Below are 9,208 nucleotides of genomic sequence, written 5' to 3'. Positions count from 1 at the left end.
TTCTTTCCAGCTAAATATCATTTAGTGACATACATTGTTAACAAATTCAGTGTTCCATGTATCAATTTAAGTGTTCAACACTAAATATATGAGTCTTAAGCCCAAAGTTAAATTCAGATTAAGTATAAAAAGTTACAACATTTTCAATATTTAAATGTCTTAATATTATATTACTTACTTTTATTATATGTAGTGTAATGCCTTTAATCTAGCACAGCAGGAAATGTCATTTATTTATTTTTTTAATAAACCTAACTTTTGTTCCTATGCAAATACTGTCACAGTAAATACCTTTTGACAAATCTAAAAGGGATAAATTATATGAACTAGGTAAAACAATAAATCTTATAGTATGATTCCTAAAACAAAGGTGCAGTGATATGGGAAACTGGGGTTATGCATTTTGTATGAGGTTTGCATAAGCTTAAATGAGTTCAACCATAATCGATATTTGCTTAGGCATATCCTCGCTTTATTAAGTAAAGGCTATTCAGCTAAATATGTGATATGTCTTTTATATATGAGCTAGTTTGTGTTTTCTTAAAGTGAAGTGCTGCCTAAAAAATATCCACATTCTTTACTTAAAACACACTCAAACTAGTTTTAAACATCTAAAAGTAAAAGTATGGTTAAGAGAAGAAAACAGAGAATGTGTAAATGTTGTTTATGTGAACACAAATTTGTTCGATTGAGTAATTATACTAGGAAAGACGTTGATTATGTCGTATACGCATCCCCAATGAATCCTCAGATTGTATCTATTTGAAGCCTGACGTATTTCTCAAATGAGTCACAAAAATATCAGCATAATAGGTGTGAACTTTGAAATAGCAAACATTATTCATGATACATTATAAAATATACTTTCCAGGTCTACACGTTTGCAATGAGCATGTATATTTAACAGTGCCTATATATATATAATGGTTATGAAAATCTTAAGTTTAGTTCTGTTATGTCATAATTTATCATTCAATTATCCAAATTCATTTATTTTAAATGTTCCATAATATAGTAAATTATAAATAAGTATCACTGTCAAAGATAACTATCAAATCGGTTATAGTGTTGTACCATTAGACAAAATCTCAAAAATGGTATAAGCATTTATCCTGCAAGTTATTGGAAGAATAATAAAGATGAGTTTAGATGATTTCCTGGATGGTGAATTCCAGAAATTAATTATTAGTGAAAAGGAAGTGATTGATTTTAATATTGTCAGAGAACTTGACAGGACTTTGGAATAGTCTGGAGTTCAATTAGACCTGAATGCTGAAAATGCTCCATAGGCTTTTGAAAGATGTTCATTCATTCATGTTTCGATCTCATATGATATTACAACATAGCGTATACATTAAATAAGAATAAAAAATGGAATCATTTATATATATATATATATATATATATATATATATATATATATAGTTAGATCGAGTTTCCTTTGAAATCGATTGAAAGTTAAATAATTTTTGGGTGTTATATAAATTCTCCAATATCTCGTTATCAGGTTGTAAATAGATTAATTAATAAAGCATTCTTATTTAATGAAACTAATTTAATAATTGAAACTAAAATTATAAATTCAAAGTAGATACTCAGAATATTAAACAACACGTTTGTTTCCTATCTGAAACTCATTAATCATCGGTATGTTAGCACCAAATTTAAGATGTATTATATTATGCACGAGTTTGTGTTTTCAGAATCTTAATCGAATTTTTAATTTATACTTGTACTTTATATCTAGAAGGTTAAGTCCATTTCTTTATAGCAGTTTTATTACCGTTTCCTATTAATGTTATATACTCATCTATAATATATTACTTTGTAATAAAATCATATTTTTGATTTTAACTAAAAACGTATTCAATCCAAATTGTTGTTTTATACTGTACATATTTTCATTTAATAGTAATCCGTTTTGTGGTTACTAAAAAGAGGTAATATCCTTAAGAGTTCTTGTGATGAAGAGGTGTTCACTGCCATTAGCAATAATTACCTGGTTTCTCTTTGAAACATTTTCTTTTCATCGTTAACGGAAACTTTCTGTCTTCTTTTTTACAACTGGAGTGTACCTTTTTAAATTATATACATATATATATATATATATATATATATATATATATATATATATATATATATATATATATATATATATATATATATATATATACTTGGAATATAATAATTTCTTATTCTAGTAGTTTTTTCAAGGGAAATTGCTGTTTATCTCATACGATTATTTCTATTATTCTTCTGTGTTTACTTTAAGTTTAGCCTTTTTATAGTTTATACCATTAAGAGCCACGAAAATAGTATATAGTCTTTTATGGTATCAAGACTCAGACGAAAATAAACAGGTATTCAGAGATACAAAACGTATAATTTTATTGTAATTCCAATTGATATTTCAGAAATACAAAGCATTTCCTAATCTTAGGATTGAAGTATTTGGATAGGATATAGATTGTTGTAAAAAATACTGGTACAAGTTTATAAGAGACATTTTTATAATTATTATTAATATTATAGTATTAGTGCTTTATCTGTAATTATAAACAAGTATAACATCTCCAGACCCGTTTTACACTCCTTTTTTAATTAGGAGCCAAAATATCAGTATTGATAATAAAGAGGAGGATTTGATCAAAAAGAATAAATAACAAGTTGCTGATACAAAAAAAAATTCCCGTGACCAAAGAGGAAGTATACAAATTCCAAAGCTTGTTTCCAGGAAATTAATACGAAGATACATTCAATAGGAGGATTGCTCTTTTCTTACCGAATGGTCAATGTGAACTATTTTGTATTATCTATATCATACAGTTGAGAATTAGGACAGTCTGAAATGAGGTGTTACAAACTTAACTAATATATACTGAATCTGGTATACAATTCCACTAAGTTTCAAGTTGTTTTGGACGGAAGGAAAAATATAAACATGAATTACTTGCAGGTACAAAAAATCAGAACTCTTGAAATGAAATAAATATATGGTGAAATGAAATGAATCCCTCACTTATTGAGCAGCACATGGACTCCCATAGTGCAGTAGACACTGTGTACTATCAGCTGGCTGTACAAACAATGTAACTGTCTGATATGATGGAAACTGAGTCATTGTCATATAACAGCATTACTCGGAGAGCAACCCAAAAGAGCATTCTTCATTTCGGAGAGCATTATTCGGGTATATAGTAATACCCATAACCAAAAAAAGACTACATCTTATTTTATTTTGTCCGCCACTGGTAACCTTGTACAGAATAATACATTGCATCAATGTTTTCTCAAGCTTTTAGACTTGTTTGATGTATTAAGGACATAAAGAATATCATTTTGTAAAGGGCATGTAATTCTTAATAAATACAAAAGTATAACAATAAAGAATATATCACGAAATGTCGTATCCATGATCCAGATAGAACTAATATCTAGAAATCTCTTATCCAACACTCTCAAATAAGCCTACTCTTTAGCATAACAAATATTAAGTTATGTTTATTACAACCATTACCACGACAATCTGAGGGAAATTAGCACCTTACCAGAATTCCTAATACCCTAAAGTAACCTTATCAATGACCTGAAAAACTTAGCCATCCTCACACAACCACGAAACCCAACCTTAACTACTCCAATTACCAAATTATCCTTATACTACCAGCTAAAAATCACTACTTGTACTAGATAGATATAACACAGCAACGATGGGGGAAATACCAGAAATGAAAACTCTAGCCAATTTACAGTAGTAGCTACTCCAGCCCAATACGAAAACTCGGAATATAAGCCAAGGTATGACAGATTACTTACTCCTCACTAAAGTAAATACAGAAAAAGAACAAATTACCCTGAAATAATTCAAATACCACCTATAAACAAACACGTTACATTTAGGGCCAAATAGGAAACAAAACTTTACGCAAACAACCAAAACAACAACAATAAATAGGTTTATACATACAAAAAAAGATATATTTAACATAGCGTATTAATTACGTCGATATTGCACATTAACGGATTATATAGACTTTATTTAGTAATTAGTAAAAAAAAGGAATATAACATATTGTTCAGAAATAAAGGCGCGTAATATAGTTTTGTAATATAATAAATAATGTTCTTCTTAATAATATCGTCTTGTATATTAACATAACTACAAACCTTATTTAAGAACATTAATGATTAGAGATTAATGGAAGCACCATTGAGAAGGCATTCAAATTTAACTGTAAATAAAAACCCTAGCCATACATATACATAAATTACACAATATAAACCTACGACACGTACACACACACACAAAGACACGCGCGTGCGTGCGTGCGTGCGTGCGTGCGTGCGTGCGTGCGTGCGCGTGTGTGTGTGTGTGTGTGTGTGTGTGTGTGTGTGTGTGTGTGTGTGTGTGTGTGTGTGTGTGTGTGTGTGTGTGTGTGTGTGTGTGTGTGTGTGTGTGTGTGTAAAACCTGAAGATATTGGGTTTTGGAGTTCTGCCACTAACAAGGCTAACTACTGTACAGCACATAGACATAAGTCTACAGCACTATACCAGACTCCGACCGCCCACGAGACAGATGGCGTCTAGACAGCACTTGCCATTCCTCTCTGAACAACCCTTGTCAGCTCATCTACTCTCAATACATAATAACCAAGGTAACCTCCTATGCAAATCCTCACAGGAGCATACTTCACCTCAACGCCCCAGACCATATATTATATAAGTTTCATCCCTGTAATACACAAAATGTCTTCCAAAACCCAGCAACATTTCCGCAAAAACGAATCCTCTCCAAATTCCTACCCTAGAAAACCTCAGCAACTCCAAAATATATTGCACAGATACACAACTACTTTTCCTCATCATAAACCGTCACACATAAACAAATGATAGTAGAACAACTCCCATTCATCCAAAACTAACACCCTGACAGAAACAGCATATCGCTCACATTTCTTCGAGAGGTGTTGTGACATAGCGACAGAACATCAAATACATGACTTGGTAGACAGCGAAAAAGAGGTCACACAGCACACTGACGAAGTTGTAGTGGAAACCGATCATTAAGACCTTCTACTTAACACTCTTATAAATTTAATAAGTTGATATTAAGACACATTACTCACGTTGGTAATAGATTTTTTATAATGATTTATTCATAATGTTAAATATGAATAGTTTCACCTAACGTATAAAAATATAAGATGATGTTTATTTGTTTGACTCCATATTATTTAACTTGTACCCAACATTGTATTAAATGTGTGCGATATTAGCAAATAACTTACTTTAGAGCAAACAAATTTTTCCCTAATACGACGAACACTATAAACAATTTTGAATATAAGGAGAAAATTGTGTCAATATAACAGTGTGCTATATTCAAATATTAGAATTGAAGATATAGAACAATATAATATAGTATTATATATATATATATATATATATATATATATATATATATATATATATAGAATAAATACAGGTTTGAATATAAATTTCCAAGCTTATTTTCTCTAAACATCGTTATATAAGCGGTTTTAGAGAGCAGACAACACAAAAGTGTACTAGTAAAAGCAAACCAAAATCCTCGTGAACTGAATTATATATATATATATATTATCCTATTTACATATTGCATTGATCATTTTTAATATATAATTAAGTATTGGAGTATTTCATATTAAATATGAGGATATATAATAGTATGGATATGGAATTATATTTGAGTTTATTCATTTAAAACTTGTAAATTTTGCTGACTGCAAAAAGTACTACACAACTTACAAACTAAAATAAATGCATATATACTGCATTATTTCTTGATTGTTTTTGTTTACTTCGCTTACTTATTTAACTTACTTTTAATAATCATATGGTATTATGAAGCATTTTCTAATATTATTAGGCAATGATTGAAGGATGAAATTGAGAAATGTATTTTTACTATATTACATTTAGGATTAAAATGGTTTGTAATTTTAAAACTTAAATTATATTCAGTGATTTATTTGCATCAATGGACACAAATAAGAACTCTGAAGTTAGAAACATTTAGCTAGAACAGCGATTTTTGTAAATTATTAAAACTTCAGGAATTTTCGAGCAAACTATCACTTTCTAGGCATCCAGCTCCCTTGATTGGTAATTAGTGCAGCCTCCCCTTCTGACCACGATTCCTCAGAGTCTGCCCAGTTCCGATAATGGACTTACGGTAGTTGGCTTTCAAGCGAAGTGCCCGCTGGTAATACATCATCGCTTCTGTTTTGCGATCCGTAAAATCATTAATATTTGTGCTTTACCATTAAAATAGCTTTCAGTATAGAACACGAATTCACAACAATTCTATATTGTCTTTTATACTTACAAATTTTTCGAATTCTTAAGCTCTTAGCTAACGATCTACGCTTACAATATTATTGTATTAATAATTCCTCCTTTGGTAAGCAAAAAATATAATCACACTCACTAACATGTACTTTGTATTTGAATAAAATATTTAATTATTCAATACATTCGTATATGTAGAAATTAAAAAGGGCAATTTATGACCGAGTGTCAATTCAGAATTTCTATGGGAAGTTAAAAAAGTTTAAAGATTTGAAAAATGATATCTTCTCGTATTGCTAACAAATCTTAACACATAACGACAATCTAGGTTAAAAGGAGCTGTCAGAATTACTAATTTTCGAAAACAAATTACTTAAATATCTAGGTCTTCAATTTCTGGTGATTTTAAGGAGAGAATGTAAGTATCAGGTTGTATCATTGAGGATTTACATATAATGTGTTAAGTGAAATCAGTGTTTAGAGGTTGATTTCTTCCTCCAGCACATTGGAAGAGGCCAGCCAAAAAGGGAGTCCCTGGCTCAGTGCTCACAAATACAGCAAGTCTTTCTAGAGGCCCTCATCGTGATTAGGCGAATAGTGAGAACAACCATAAAACTTCCACTTGATCGCGTGGTTACTTGGAAGGCAGCAAAACCCCGTTTACCTACGCATTCTGGTTCAGTCGTAGATTTATCTTCTTATGGTATACCTAAAATATTGGATTCGTTTTATTTAGCTGCATAAGGATTATTACAGCTGGTATGGGGACGATAATTTGGTCCTTCCTTATGGGACATTAGTTGCATTATTAGAAACTGTATTAAATTGTAAATTGGTATTATGGTTAGGCTTTAGAATTTTTATATTATAATATTTATAGCTATTTTCACCACTTGCTATTCACAGATGACACGTTATCAAAATTAAAGCTAACATCAAAAGAAATAACGATCAAGATAACTCTATTTACTCGTCCATGGGTTCACTCTTGGAAAGTACAAGAATGTCTTAAGAGCAACTCGTACGCGTAAATGAGGTACAAGGTAAATTCGGCATAATACATTTTCAAGGCCTAAAGAGCATTGGAACTAAATGGTGCATCTGGATAAGTCATTTCATATACGTAATCAGCGTTCCATGATAAAAACTCACTAATACATTTTTTCCAGTTCTAGCGATATTATATCCTTCTTCCTCAAGCTGGCATATATTTCTTTAATTGCGTTCACCTCTGTCGTTAACTATCGCATATCACGCTAGGTATTCCTCTTGTGCTTAATGTACGGGACGATTAATTTGAATATTTTGTCAGGTCGCAGATTCTAAATAAGATTTTTTAATTTCCAACGATGGCTTCGCTGCATTTCTTTTGCCTATGTCTAAAGTTAAAACCTATTTGGACACTATTAATTTCTTTTAATGGAAAAGACATTTTTCATACTTCCACATTAAATTTATTTAAAAAGCGCTTTCGCCGGTTAAGGCATCATCAGTTTAATATTGTTTACAGAAAAAAACATATGTGTAAAATAGAAACAAAACATATGATAAAATAGAATACATTTTAAAACTAACTGTAAAGATCAAAAACTAATAAATTATAAAATAATTATGTAAGAAAATATGGTTTGCAATTCATAATTTTGGAATGGATTTCTTCTTTTACTAATGGTATAAAAATATTGCTCAAATTCACAGAAGGTTGGGAAATACAATTATCTTTTAAAATTGTCATACATGCACTTTCAACTTTATTTCTTTTAGTCCAGATTCTTTAAAAACTACACTAGATGATTCAAACTTTATATGATGATTTTCCTTTACTGCAAGTTCAACTAATTTGGATTTTTCAATGTTTTCTGTTTTATAATTATAAATACGTTCTTTAAGCCAAATTTCCACAGGTCTTGATGTTTGGCCGATATACGTCTTGTTGCATCCACATTCAATTTTATATATCACATTCTTGGTTTCATGTTGTTTGTTTTTCGGTTTTAATTTTGTTAAGTAGCGTCTTATATTATTTTGTGACTTAAAAACAGTGCGGATGTTAATTTATAATTTATCTTACGAATTTTTTCTGATGTTCCTTTTACATAAGGAATAGTTACGGTAGTGAGATAATTAGGATTGTCATTTTTGGTAATTTGCTTGCAACTTTTGTTTTTAGCCTTAGCTAGTTCACTTCTAATTTCGCTTAGCACACGTGTGAGAGTGATATATGTCTATGATTGTTATCCCATTTTATGAAACTGTAAAACGTGCTTTGATAACTAATACAAAACAGACACATTCTGCATCGATATTGTTTTCCTTGCTTGGGATAGGAGTTGCCATACAGTAACAATAGAATATTTTATTAGGATATTGCTCTCCCATTAACAACACATTATCGATGATACGGACAAGCCAGGATCAGCTTAGGAATTTAAAGAAGAAATTCCCCTCTTTATCAGTTTTTTTTAACACATATTTAAACCTAAATGCGAAGAAGGAATTAAATACAATAGAAAACTGAACCTCAGCATAGCTGGAATTCTATTGGTTCCATTTAAAACAATTACACCCAAAGAAGCGAAAATAAAGTGTACTGGTCTTCTTTTATGTAGGCTCTTAGAATACGGCAAGAGTAATATTCACATAATAACACGCCCATCTTAATCCCCTTCAGTAAAATATAGATGATATCGCCTTTCGAAAAAGCATATAAAAAAGTGTACACATATGTAATTGCAGCAGCAAGACACCGTGCTTAATATGGAAAACTTTCTGGCTCCTAGAATAAAGTTACTAACAGTTGGCAAGTCATAAATTCAATGAAGTGAGGCGTTGTCGAAAGGATCAGCATTTTGAAGTTAAAGAAAAAGGGAAGTCGAA

This window comes from Homalodisca vitripennis, chromosome X, assembly GCF_021130785.1.
Source record: "Homalodisca vitripennis isolate AUS2020 chromosome X, UT_GWSS_2.1, whole genome shotgun sequence".
In the NCBI taxonomy this organism is placed as follows: domain Eukaryota; kingdom Metazoa; phylum Arthropoda; class Insecta; order Hemiptera; family Cicadellidae; genus Homalodisca; species Homalodisca vitripennis.
Note: the sequence above shows the minus strand (reverse complement) of the source record.